This window comes from Homalodisca vitripennis, chromosome 2 (genome assembly GCF_021130785.1).
Source record: "Homalodisca vitripennis isolate AUS2020 chromosome 2, UT_GWSS_2.1, whole genome shotgun sequence".
Classification (NCBI taxonomy): Eukaryota; Metazoa; Arthropoda; class Insecta; order Hemiptera; family Cicadellidae; genus Homalodisca; species Homalodisca vitripennis.
The window spans coordinates 101,080,512-101,095,642 of NC_060208.1; the positions used below are offsets into that span (position 1 = coordinate 101,080,512).

At 35.4% G+C, this 15,131-nt stretch overlaps 1 protein-coding gene across 3 annotated transcripts in view; it reads right to left on the minus strand.

Moving 5' to 3' along the window:
• Window positions 1–15,131, minus strand: part of LOC124354454 — a 116,390-nt gene that overhangs the window by 33,740 nt on the left and 67,519 nt on the right. Inside the window, exon 1 of one of the 3 annotated variants that reach the window (XM_046804911.1) lies at window positions 3,572–3,689. The exons of the other annotated variants lie outside the window; for them this stretch is intronic. The gene's annotated coding sequence lies outside the window, so the exon portion shown is untranslated. Of the gene's footprint in view, window positions 1–3,571; window positions 3,690–15,131 lie in introns of those variants that run through there. 3 annotated transcript variants of the gene reach the window in all.

Here is a 15,131-nt window from a genome sequence, read left to right on the forward strand (position 1 = left end):
TGTGAAATCATAGAGAATTCTATGTGTTTGTCCAGTATATTATAGTTATAAATGTCTTCTAGGATATAGAATGATAAACTGAAGAACAAAAGACTGATGTGAAAGAAATCATTGTTCACATGGTGTCAGTCAACCAATACTTTGAAGGTGGAAGAGGAACTGATAGGTAAATTAACCATGTGCAAATACTATAATTCTGCCCATTAATCAGTTATTGGTTTTCTTACCACCACTGGGGCGCTTTTTCTCCTGAGGATACTATTTGTGACTACAGCACTACTATCTGAATTTTTTGTTCTTTCCCAATTAAAGTACCAATAAAGTTCCAGACAATAGCAAATCCATTAATTTTCAGTAGTCTGCTTCTCTCACATAGTCCCAAGAGATCAGGAAAAATATTTCTAATCCACTCCTTCCGATGTTCGAGATGACTGGGCATTCCCGCCAACAGTATTCCACCGCCTCCTTTTCTTCATTGTCAAATCTATACAGATCTCTGAGTAATTTTGTCTTAGTTTCATAATGTTTTCAGAGAGGTCCTTGACCTACATCTTACACAATCCGGCCTAACATTTCTAATACAAGTCTTCTAATAATAATATCAATTCTTTTGATGGCAGTGTCAAAGCCATTGCATTGTTTCCCCCACAGGACCTGTAAACAGCTCCTCAAAAACTCGGTGTATTAGTCAGTTATGCCACAACGAGATTGAAGTTTACATTTCACACATCTTCAAAAACCCTCTCTGAATCTAAAGGAATATCCACCTAAATGTTTCAGACCTTTCAAGAGGGACTGATCTCTTTTTGTCAGTAATATAATCTCCTTGTTTCCCTTAATATTTTCAAAGTCAGGTATCTGCTTGTATTTTGCTAGTTCTTTCAAGCTGATTGATAGTGTTGTGATCATGCTTGGTCCTGTATTATCTTTGAACATTGACACCTCTTTCATCCCATTTGATTCTTGTAAGGGAATCTTACTAATCGTTCAATATTACTTAATTTGTTTTGCACCGTTTACATATAAACCATGCAGTGAAATCATTGTGGATTCCTGTATATGCTTTCTGATTGCATGTTATGGTGAGTTACTTAGTATATCATCCTTCCCATACCAATTCAGAATGATATCCACAGTTTCAATGAAAGTAAATAAGATTTACCAGGCTTGACCAATTATCTCTTTGTCATTACTATTTTCTTAACGCATGATCAAAGCACTCTATATGACTTTGAGACATGCTCTAAATATAAACGTTCTCTAAAAATTGTAATTGATCATCATTAGCACAGCTTGGGTGTATCCAGTGTTTTACTGATTCAAATTTGTGCCGACCCTCGACCCATATTTATTTCAGTTTTAAACTAAAAAATCTCAAACTTGTTTTACTTATTTTATGGCGTACAACTAATAGTCCTTATAGGCTAAATAAATACTAGAGAACATAATATACTTGCAACTTTCTAAATGATATTGTGCATGGGGCGGTGAGTGTATACAAGTTGATAAGAGACTGTTGACTTAATTTTATAATTTATATAGTTAACTGTAAAGAAGGGTCAATATCAAAATATTGACACAAGCATACTTCATATTTTCAGAAATAAGAGGAATTGTATTGTTAATGAAATTAATTCATTTTTCAAACAATAACAGAAATAACTATTTATCTTTTCTTTATTTTTTATCCATGCTATTCCCGCTTATCAAAATCTAACATAGAAATCCATCAGAAGAGCTAGCTGTTATTTCATGACAAAACAATCAAAACTTGTGTCAAATAATTAAGCAGTTTTAGAGTAATTTATATTAATTTAATACAATTAGTACAATAGCAATTAATAAAATTTAATTATCACGGTAAAATTATTTGTTTTTGAAAAGTTAAATCTTAACCAAAAAGTTTACTTTTTGAGTATAACCCTGACAATAGTGACGGTACTGAATGCCAGATTTTATACAATCGGTCCGCTTGTTTGGTTATGGTCAATGCATACCCTACAAATGGGACATCATTAGTGAAAGCCACATCTCAACTTAGTGGCAATAAAATATCAAATCTGATATTTTAACTGAAATATTTAAATTTATGGAACATAGTAATACTTTCTACTGTTACGAGACACTCTCCTAACACTCATTTAAACAGTTAAACCAGAGGGAAATTCCTCGTGCGTAGTTGGCAACTGGTGTCAGTCGAGCGCCTTCCTCTATTTGGTATGCAACACGCCAGGCAGAGCTGTAAAGCAAATCGCATCCATTCCACAGCAGGCGAGAGGCGCCTCATTAAGATGGAACACCCTAGATACCAGTTTTGTATTATTCGGTGCTACCTCTTAAGAGACGCATTGGCTCTTTCTCCATAACTCCTCTAAGGAGACATTCAAAATTTTGTACGTGTTCTAATTAATGCAAATTCTTAAAAAGGTACTCTTATTAATGCATACAATAATTTATAATCAAAGAAAATAATGTCAAACCTAAACATATTGTTACGGTATAGTATATATTTAGCACACTACGATTACAATACGGAAAACAGTTTTATTATATTGTAAAGTATATTATAAAGTAGTAATATACTGAGTTTTTATTTAAACCACCTTTTCACATAATTGGTGGTATAGATATGCCTACTGTACAACTTCATTCACTGATGGTGAACCACTGCAGATCATTGTAGAGAAGTAAACACTTTCACAAATTTAACACTTTAAATCACAAAATTTTATCCATCTACAAGAAATAACTTATATTTTACAAATATAAATATGATGTGACACATGAGTTGTAATTAGTTTTCATGCAAAACATCTACCTAATTATCTAGTGCGATAAGCACTAAAATTATTAAAACTCAAGTTTACTTTTTGCGGCACCTAATCTTTTTACAAAACATTTTTCAGAAATAAATTGCACACATGAATACGCTTATTAAGTTTAAAAAATATTTAATATTTATCAAACTTTTCCCCTTTTGGATCTATATCAGGAAATAGCTGAGTAACATGTTTTTACAAATGCATATAAAGTTGTGTGTTTGTTGTTAACTCGTCCAATCTATGTACAAATGCTGCCTTTGTAGTTATCACAGTTTTGACTGAATCTATGAAACATTATGGAAGATATCGTATTCACAAGATCGCGTTATATTGCATAAGCTGATACATACAATATATGTAAATACAATTTCAGAATATGGTGGTTTTGGGTTGTAAAGACCATGATCAAAGAAAATCATTATGTGATTGCAATAAGCAGATAGATTTCTATGAAATCTGCCTAAAATAGTGAGTGATGTTATCCGTAATTTATAGTTTACACATCTAATTAATCACGTGTTTAGCCTGTGGTCATATTAAATTAGTTATATATTTAATGAGTGGTGGTGGTAATATTATATTATTTAATCATGGTACAAACCTGACTGAGTCATGTATTTCTTCATAAATTCAATATATATATATTCATATAACTTTTTTTTAATTTTGAAAGACTGTAACTTCTAACAAGTAATGTTTTATTGTTGTATTGTTTTAAACAATATTTACTTCAAGAAAAACACAATTACCTGTACAAAATTTTGAATTGCAATAATAACACAGCGCAGCAGCGAGGTTTTAACACACACCTGTTGACTAGTACCAGGTTCCCTTCACTTTCCTGTTGATGTTGTTCATGTGTCTAGTCTGAAAAGAAAATTTATAAACAGTTTTGCTATTTTATCAGAAGTCAATACAGCCGGTTAGTTATCGTTATCAACTCGATGTACCATATTTCTGCAACTAGAAATTTGCAATAAATAAACTTTTCTATTAGAACTCGATTAGGTGGGTTTTAAAATCCGAGTCGGCGCCTGCAAATGCCAGGCCACTCTCACACACCAGTTGTTGAATGTTGTAATCATGAATGTTATACTGCACGGTAAGGCCGCACTGCCCCGCTTCGGCTGCTGACATCACCCCGTAACCACGTGGTTTAGCCTCCGACCTAACCTCTACTAATGCCTGACAATACTCTAACATCAGTTGTATTATACAGGGTGTACATAAAGTCCTGCACGGGTATAATATTTTCTGAACGATAACAGATAAATAAACAAGATTTGGTACATCAATACTACACCTAAAAATCTACTTTTTGATGGAACTATCAGTTTTCTGTAATATCATGGGAACGTCCCGCAAGGAGTCAGAAGGAAATCTTAAATAGGAGCATAGGTCAATATGGACATCATTTTAAAGGGCTTATCTAGCAGAGTTTAATGCCGCAAACCGCACTCAAAAAGATTGATCCAGTACAAAATGGCGGCTGTTCAAAGATTTTACTTGGTTACATTTTATTAGTAGCCATAACCCCAGTAAAGCAAAACTGCAACCAAACAAATACTGCAGCTAACTACTACATTATGCTTGTCAGTTGTACAGAAGTGAATTATGACATTAGTTATCCTCAAGGGTTACAAATTTGGTCCTAATATATTGATAACGGGGAAAACCTGATAACAGTAACAATTAGAAATCTCAGCGACCTATGACGATCGGAAACACTTCCTATTTCCATAAAGTGTTGAACAGTTCTCCCTACAGTTGTTCTAGAAATTGGCTGCCTTTCGTGAAAGTAGTCATTAAATAAATGGCATGCTTCCTCGTGTGATCGTCTGTTATTTCCCCAACCAACCATCATAAGAAGTGTTATACGTTCACGTTCGTCAAGCGACATAATGTAGTTGAAGAACTACAAGCAATACGACAAACTCTTTTGTACTAAAGCGCACTGATAAAATTAATGGACAGCACTACTAAAACAAGAAAACTAGAATAGCCTACTATGAATAGACTGGCTAATAGGAAAGTCCTAACTGCAACCCAAAGATAAGAGATTTCTAATTGTTACTGTTATCAGGTTTTCCCTGTTATCAATATATGAGGACCAAATTTGTAACCCTTGAGGATACCTAATGTCATAATTCACTTATGTACAACTGACAAGCATAATGTAGTAGTTAGCTGCAGTATTTGTTTGGTTGCAGTTTTGCTTTACTGGGGTTATGGCTACTAATAAAATGTAACCAAGTAAAATCTTTGAACAGCCACCATTTTGTACTGGATCAATCTTTTTGAGTGCGGTTTGCGGCATTAAACTCTGCTAGATAAGCCCTTTAAAATGATGTCCATATTGACCTATGCTCCTATTTAAGATTTCCTTCTGACTCCTTGCGGGACGTCCCCATGATATTACAGAAAACTGATAGTTCCTTGAAAAAGTAGATTTTTAGGTGTAGTATTGATGTACCAAATCTTGTTTATTTATCTGTTATTGTTCAGAAAATATTATACCCGTGCAGGACTTTATGTACACCCTGTATAAACACGCATACTAGACTGCACAGTCGGGACGCAGTATCCCACTTAGACTGCTAAAATCACCCTGTCACAACGTGGTTTAGCCTCAGTTGCTACTGCTCGCAATGCACAAAGCTAGAAGCTAACTCCATCAACACGTGTGGTAGGATGTACTGAATAAACAGTCAACAGTGGATGCCGCGGCGAGCCATCAGATGACAATGTGGCGTTAGTTGCTACTGCTCACAATGCACACAGCTAGTAGCTAGCTGCAACACCACTTGTGGTAGGATGCACTGAATAAACAGTCAACAGTGGATGCCGCGCCGAGCCATCAGATGACAATGTGGCGTTAGTTGCTACTGCTCACAATGCACACAGCTAGTAGCTAGCTGCAACACCACTTGTGGTAGGATGTACTGAACAAACAGTCAACAGTGGATGCCGCGCCGAGCCATCAGATGACAATGTGGCGTTAGTTGCTACTGCTCACAATGCACACAGCTAGTAGCTAGCTGCAACACCACTTGTGGTAGGATGTACTGAACAAACAGTCAACAGTGGATACCGCGCTCCGACCCGCGTGGTAGTAGGTATAGGTAATATATATTTATAACCTAACTCTAGGTGTTAACTCACATTTAAATGCCTTATAATGGTTAAATGTAGGCTCACCTGGATTACAAATTAAGACTTCATTAAATTATGGAGGTGGTTAGATTAATCTTCTCACAGTGGTCTGAGCCGAGGGCTTCTTTACTTGACTAAATTCCGAAATCAAAATATCAGTTCTCAAAACCTCTTGGAGACGCTCGGAAACATATAAACGTGTTATAATTCAGATGTTCACATACATTTAAGTCATATTGCTTTTCATTTCAGAAACCAATGACACCCCTTCACGTTTCCAAATAAATGCATGCTCATAACCAGCATATAGGCTATAGGTCATGCACATAGTCGAGGTACTTGTTCAAAGACAGTTCCAATTATTTAGATAAACGTTTTATAAATACACACATTGTATAAATAAATATAATGTATGTATTATACACAGAGTATCCGTAAATGAGTTGACTTTCTATAGAAAATAAAAACACTTAATATATTATTATTTAAACTCAGCTGATTAATACGTTTACCATATGAAATAATTAGCTCGTTTTTGTTGATTTGATTAAATAAACTCATTTTAAGCAAGAAAATATATAATAACGAAATTGTGTAGGCCTAAATCAACCTGTATGCTTAAAACAAGCGGTATTTGGTGACATTACATAAACAAATTAAATCAAAATTTAAAGAATAAGTTGGAAAAACTACGTGAATGCGTAAAAACATGTTGCATCGAGTGTTAAAATTACGACAATGGCCTCATAATTTTGGCTGTTAATTGTACTAACGGATTATGAATCAGGAGATAGACAACTTTAATAACAAGATTAATGTATTTTATGAGATATGACGCTCGGTAGAACCTTTGTTATATCATATTATTTGTCGTTGCGAAATAAACTTGTTCATCCCGCTTCTTAGTTATTATAGTTTAAACATTTTGTATTGTGGCAGTTTTAAAATCTGAGATTACATGTTCAAAAACGTCTCAATAAGACTAACACTCCTAATCTAACATTTTGAAAAAAGGTTTTAGTATATTTCGCTTCTTGCGTACGGGTATTCCAAAATGTCTAAAGAGTTTTACGATTTCAAAATGTACTGTTTCCTCGTGAAGAAATTTAGCAAATCCAAATTTTTATCTAAGGTTGCCAAAGAAGTACTCTTCCTAAAAGTATATCACAGTTGTCACTTTTCATCACATTTTAAATGTTTAAAAATAGTTCAATTTAGGATATTTCCAACACATGAAACCTAAATATTTAAATAGTAAAGTAGGACCTACACAGTACATATTAATAGCTAGCTCTCTTAAAAACTATTTTTTTTTTTAATTTAAAGTTTGGCTTTATCTTGGATGGTTCAGAAATGGCACCAAAAATACTAATTTTCAAAATGTTTTTTGCATTACAGCGTTATGAACTCCTGTATCTGCAGTTTGTTCTTAATAAATATTATATACATTATATTATAATATATTAAATTATTATAATATAAGTTAATATATTATAATTATAAGTTAATAAATTATATTATATTTACCATTTTAACGGTTTTTTTCTCTGATAGATGTTGTAATTTAAGTAATTATTATTCATACAATTATCTATCTAAGTTCGATTATCTCGGTACAACAATTATGTTATTTAACTAACCTTTATTTACGGATGTTCGAACTGTAATCCGTTGTTTTAGAACTGAAGTTTTTTACAGCTCTTAAGACCTCTTCTCTGTTTATTGATCGATTAGAAGACCTGATTCGTTGCACCATGTCCTCTCGAGTTACGAGTATGTGCCTTGATAGATAAACCGTATTTTAACCTTCCCTACAAGTAAGTAATAGTTCATGCACGTTATTTTTAGGGATCTGGGTGGGTAATTGACTGACCCACCTCTCCAAATCCATTTTTGAGGAAATTCCTCATCCACAGTTTGTCACACCGTTTTAGAGTAGTGGGGACACCCCATCGTAAACATAGACCACGTTTGTTAGACAGTTTGTTCACGATTATTCAACAATACATTAAGCACGTAATAGATGATGAAATGCCTTTAGTTGTCTACCTCTCGCATCAGTAGGAATTCTCAAAAACCTAGAACCTCGTGTTGTTACGGCTCACTTCTCCATTGCTCCGGAAGGTTGCTTCGTTACCTTATAAAATCTTGCGAAAAAATATTCATATTCGTGCATTTTATCACGAGCCCAAAAATATAAGATAGTCATCTTCATGCAGTTCTTGATGTACCGAAATCCGGTATGGGTGTATTTTATTGTCCTAAGGGATCCTGAGTACTGATCGTTGGCCAATTTCTTGCATCGGTAGCCGCTCTTCGGAATGAACCACGGAACTATACCATAGCCAAAACGTTTGGAGCACTATCACTCCTTACAGGCCTAGTTAGCTGTTTCCCTTTGTTGTGATCCGATAGTACACTTCCAGTTTTACGAACAAGACTAGCAAGTCTTTGGAAACCCTTTCGTGAATGATGTTTACGGTCCTGGTAACGTTGAGCGTACATTGCGACAGCAGCTGTGTAGTTCTGTAACAATTCACCTAGCACCATCAAAATCGAGAAAGCTTACTAGTTGGTGAATGGCAATATTTGAAAGACAACAATAAACGTCTTTACGGACACATCACAAAACTGACTGACTAACTAAAAGAAAAAATCAAGACACGATTACCATCTCTTATCATTTTTCCCAAACTTGTTCAAAAAGATTCAGTATTTGTCGAAGATAAGCTTGCTCATACCAGCAGAAAGTAACTGAACGTTCAAACACGTTTTTAAATTAATTAAAGCGGATTAAAACATAGCTGACACTGCTATTTAGTTTGCTATCAAACAAATCCATCACGTGTCACTAATACATAACTCGTAATCAACGTTTAAATTTGATAGGAATTAGCATTTTTAGTATACAGAAATTATTTTAAAACACGTGGTACAATACCTTTTAACACCCTAACACAAACGTAAACAACGGCGTACTAAATGCAACAAACCGTCGTAAAAATTGGTACTTTTGGCGTCTTTTCACAACCATAAAAGATTAAGACAATCTTTAAATAATTAAATAAATCGTTTTTAAGATAGCTAGGTGTATTGAAAATCCTACTTTACTATTTGAATTTTTATGTTATATAGACTTACTGTGACGACATGGCTCACATTGAGGTTCTCAGCGAATAGCGAACAATACAAAAATTTAAATATACTGCAGCTCTCGATGTGGGCCATGCCTTGTCACAGTGAATTTGCTCTAAATCAGTTATTTATTATTCGATTTAAATAATTTTAGTGTCATTAGATTTGTGAAAAAATCTCTAAACACTGTTATTCTTGCAACTTTTGAGAAAAAATACTAGTTTTTATGATATTCAAAGTTTAAAAGTTTTAATGGCCTCCATTTTGGAAATAATAAAGTTAATTTTATTATATTTTTTAGTAACTGGCCTTGTTATCATACACATTTGAGTCAAATTTGGTATAATTTAATTTCTTACTTTTTAATATATTAATTCTTTTAAAAAAAACACATACAGACAAACACATGGAAAGCTAAGCATCCGAGACCCATATTCATATGGTGAAATATGTCTTTATTGACCTAAGCAATAACGTGATATACCTTTTTCCAGAGAGCAACGGGACACCCTTTATATTTATTTCGAGACCAAACACTTTAATTACCGAAATAACCTCAAGGAAATAACGATGGCATATCCGATAACTTTGTAAATTTAGTGAACAACTCAATGCACGTTTCTAAAACGGTAGGCCTATAAACCCAATTTCATAATTTAATTAATTTGTTCTAAGAGTCAAATTAAATAAACAAGTTTTGAGACCCGCTGTTGGTCAACTATAGCAATACACACCATTGCAAGCCAAGCCCCCCCCCCCCCCGTTCAGCCAGCAGCGTTGCCGTTTTGTCGTATCAGCTGATTTTCAGTATAAAGGCCATGTCACACTGCCGTGGCGTCGCGTCCGTCCATCTGCAGATGGATTTTTAAAATAATCGCTAACCATGTTGTCAAATAGGACAAGTCACACTGACATAACCGACGTGGCGCAACGTTCGTCGCGTCGGCCACCGTCTGCTGCGCTATGCGGCTGGAGCGATCCTTGGCCGACGCCGACGTCGGCGATGCTACGAAGGCTCGCGCATGCGCATAAAGCACCTCCCCAACCCCCTCACCAGGGCATCGCGCGCTCTTGCCACTGGCTACTCTTTTTATTTTATATTTTTAATAATTTGTTTAAAAAACCCTTGCGCGAAGCTCTAAAACAGCCCGACACTCCAGGATGAAATGACCGCCAGTTCTAGGGTTAATGAATACTCTGGTGTCATGTTTATATGCAATCATTTTATTTGTTATTTTTCATATTATGTTTGATCTATAACAAAATTAAATAGGCCTTATTTTATAAACATAAAGACTTATTACAAAACTGAAAACACCAACACAAAAATTACAAAATAATCCTTTCAAGTGCATTTTATTTATAAAAACCAATAGTTTTAAAGAGGTATATCAAAGTATTGAATGCCCTAATTACTAAGTTCATAATAGAAATAGTATTGCATGTAATAATGAAAATATAATTTTTATAATAATTTATATAGCGTATTAATGAATACGATCCAGAACAATAAATTAATTTTGTAGAGCTATAACAAACTATTAATTCCACTATCAGTGTATAACTAAACAAATTCAAAGTAGTTGAAATGCATAAGCAACTCCTAGAAAGACGTGGCGTTGGCCGCGGACGCGGACGCGTGTCTGGTAGTTTGACGGGATTCGAGACCGTCGCGGCATACGCGGACGTTCATACCAGTGCTTAATTTCTAAAATTTTAGGTGTGGGAACTCTTAAAGCGGGAAGCTCAGACCGGTGGGTATGGAATACACCCCAGGAAGGAGGGGGGCCCTCACCCAGGAAAACTTTTGAAAATTATAACTGTAAACCTTTGTTTTTAGGCCACCCAGACATAATAATACATTCATTTTTATAAAATACCAAGTGATATTTTAATGCTGTTTATTTTCTTTAAGGTGCTTGATTAGGATGTAAGAAAATAAAAACATGAATTTAAATTATTGAGTTTACTCTCTACTCTACTCTACTCCATTAACACCTTGTTGCCTACTTTAAATTTCCCAGAAATATTTGGTTTGATTTCATTGAACATTTTGTTTGAATCAATGAAGCTCGCCAATATTAATTTTTTAATGAATGGTAAAATAAAAACAAATTGAGCCTTATTCACAGTTTTATTTATACACATTACAGTAGTAATAATAATACATATTAATATGTAAATGGATGTTTGTTAATATAACAGCTCTTTTACAAGTTTGCATATTTTACAAAAAAATTGCATACCTTATGGGTACAAAACAATATTAATACATTCAAAATAAACCAACTTCTTGGAAAGGAAAAGGAAGCGTTTAATTACACACAAAATAAATGACACACAGAGTGGAGTAACACGGTTTCATTTTTTAAAATTTAGTGTAGTTTTAAAAAGTTAAGGTTGATTATTTTATTTGCTTATTAGTTATTATAACAAATATGTACGGATTTGTAGTATAATATTGTAAGGCAATGCCAAGACTGTTGGTAAACTTAGTTTTAGTTGTTTGTTAATATTTTAAAGTGAAAACTACAAAAGAAACAAAACAACAATACACAAAACTAACTGTAAGTACAAAAAAGAACTCAGAAACTTGAGTTCAGAACACAACTATAAGTCATTTCTTTATTGCTTTTAGACAATATATAACATTGTATAGCAGTCGTCATATATTCAAACAGCAAATACTCTACACACTCACACACAGTCAGACTTACATTTCACTCATTCACACTAATTCACACTATCTTTGGATCCAGATTTTAAATTTTGGTAATTTAAGATATTTTAGATATCCCAGCGACTCATCATAAGTTAGGCATAGGCTAGTTATTTTAATGAAAACTTAATGTTCTGAAATTCTAAAAGATATTTAAAAAACAGATTTAGGAAAAAAGTTCCCACAATGCAATGCTGTCTTCATGGTAAGTTTTCTGCCCTCGTTGTTTTGACTTGGTGTCAAGTGCAGAATGGTGTCCCTTCGCCAGCCAGGTTTTGACGTGTCGCTCGGGATTATATCTAGCCACAGGAGGTCCTAGGAGCCTGATCCGCAATAAATCGCAAACAGTGCTAATGTAGAGTGAAGATCTAAGAGGAGACATAATTAGATTCATTGCAGAAAACCCACGTTCACATTCAGCACTAGACACTGCAATACTATTTATGATGGAAATCAGTTTCTTAAACGACGGCGGTTGCTCTAGAATAGTAGGTTTCTCTCCACTTAACATAGGCTTCAGTCCCTGCTTGAAGTGTCTGAATTCTCTAATTATATCCTGAGAGCTGCTAATCTTAAATCTATCGCAGATTCGCTGGATCTCACATTCTCCGTAGGTGATGGATAAGTCTTTTGGCCAATACAGGGGGTGGATCACTTTGATGTCATTCATGATTTTGGTGTAGTGTTCAGCCGCATTTGAAGATGATGATAGCAACCTTGAAGTCAAGTTGTTAGCGAGGCTCCGATAGAACTGTTTTTCTGGAATACTGGGTATCTTGGATCTTACACAAAGTTTAACATCTTGAAACATCAAATCGTCAATAGCAATTTTAGCTTCCACTGAACGTCTACCCATGTTTTCAACTCGGTTTTCAAACACTTTGATTAACAGTGTTACATCACTGTGGGCTTGGATAAGGTTGAGGCTTGATTTTTGAAGCTGTAAGGACAAATCCGATAACTCTTCTAGAGCATCGAACATCAATGCCAGGTTGTGTACAAAAGTTGTAGAAGATAATGTACTACAAAGCCCTTTGCAAGTTGAACGTTGCTTCGAGTCCCTTTGTTTGTCTTCAGATGCTTCAATGAAATTATTGTACAAAGCTTTAAAATCTGTCCAAACTGCTTTCACCGCCATTAAGCTGGAGGCTACCCAACGAGTATCTAAAACACGGCCGATTTTCAACATTTGCTCCTCTAGTCCTTTAGCAACTTCTGCCAACTCCCTGCTGTTTTTCGGTGAACAACTAAACATGTTTCTAATTTTATCCATGAATATCTTAAAATGATTGATTCCAGCTACTTCTTCTATGGAATCGTGCACGGCAAGCTCTAAACGATGGTTCAAACAATGCCAAATGAACAAGTTGGGGAACGTTTCAGTACGCTGTATAGCAAGGCCAGATTTCTTGCCTAGTAGCACTGAAGCACCATCACAAGTTAGAGCAATCATATGGTCTTTCATGAATTCAAAGCTTAGACCTAATGCTTGTAACTGATTTAAAAGTTCTTGTAATATACCAGCTGATGTTGTGCTATTTAGCTCAAAAAGTGTTAAGAACACTGTCATAGGGTTTTGCATTCCCTTTAGAACAGTTCTGATATAAACCACCAAAGCATTTTTGTTTGAAACTGAAGTGGCTTCATCCAAAAGCAGGGAAAATTTAGAGTCTGACTTGATTAGGCCATTTATCAAGTCTGATTTAATTTCATCAGAAATATGATGAATTATATTGGAGCAAGCAACATTTGAATGTAGGATTCGCCCCATATCTAAGCCATTCATTATTTGAAGATCAATTTCAGTTTCAAACTCAAAAAATGGCCTATTTAGTTTAGCTTGCTTATAAGCCGTGCGGAAAATGCGCTCAGTTACAATCTGCTGCTCTTTATGCATAGAAGCAACAGCTTTTTTGATTGTATCTTTCTTAACTTCAATGAGTATTTTTTCAGCTAAAGAATGAGCTCGAGACCCACGGTGTAAAAATATCTTTTTCCTAAGAGAGGATTGCTGGTCTTTTTTATTGTTTCCATTAGCGGTAACAGTTCCTAAAACCCACTCTTCGCTAATCTTTAGGCCCTTCGTTTTCTCTGCACCTAGAGTACTCACACTACGGCAAACGTTGCAACCTAGTTCTCTGTTCACAATTAACCATGGATTTTTAGCTTTAAATTCAACAATTTGTTCTTCAGACCAACAAACTGGCTGTTCACCCCTATTAACAAAATCATTATTTTCATTACTAACCTTAGCTTCGTCTGCATCAGATCCCAAACCCACCAACCTGGATACTATTTTGACCGACGAGGAAGTCGAAGGGGAATGGTAATCGCAATTATCCTCATTGATCCCGATTGCGTCTTCTTTTTTATCTTGATCAACAATTGAAGTTGTAGTCAATGCTTCCGAACTGCAGTTCTCATTATTCGCATAACCTTTTTGTTTCTTAGGGTTAGGTTTAAAGAAATCAACAATTTTTCTGGTAGTCATAGTCAATTAGGAAACTATTTAGCTGCACCAGCACTAATAAGCATAAACACGAACACAATCAACGACCTGCACCTCAAAAACGAACTTAAGCGTGATGGGATGCGATGCAACTTGTAACTAAAACGCGAAACACACCAAGGTCAAGTCAACTAGTCAACACACTTGTGATCACTGGGGCGGTGGCGCGGTGAAGGAATGGAGGGGGAAAGGAAGGGGGTGGGGTGGGTATTGCTTTGTTATTGAGAGGCGCAGCCGCGCATGCGCGAACTAGGATGACTCGCCCGTCACCTTCCTCCTGCCTGATTCCGTGCAAGACTCATCACAGCACAGCTCACAACTGCTTGTACGGGCGCTTACTATCTGCTTACGAGTCACTCGCAAACAAAGCATAGCATAATATTGATCCTACCTATAATTTGTTTTAACTAAAACTTGTACTCGTAGTTTTAAAAGCGTTCCCTTGCGTTCCGGCACTCTTGGGAGGTAAGGGAACCGTTCCCTTGCGTTCCCACTGAAATTAACCACTGGTTCATACTATGGATGGACGGACGCGACGCCACGGCAGTGTGACATGGCCTTAAGGCGACGCGGACGCGACGTTAAGCTACGTTCCGGTTGTTTACATCCGTTTTGTTTTTCGGCGTTTGTTTATTCTGGATTTTATTATTATTATTATTATTATTATTGTTCACGTAATGTCTCGTAGTGTAAATAAGCGTTAATTTATATCGTGAAAGTAAGGGATTCAGGAAGATATATGAGAAGTAAAGATGAGCAGTAACGATCGCTGGGTTGTTGAATTCAATCGATT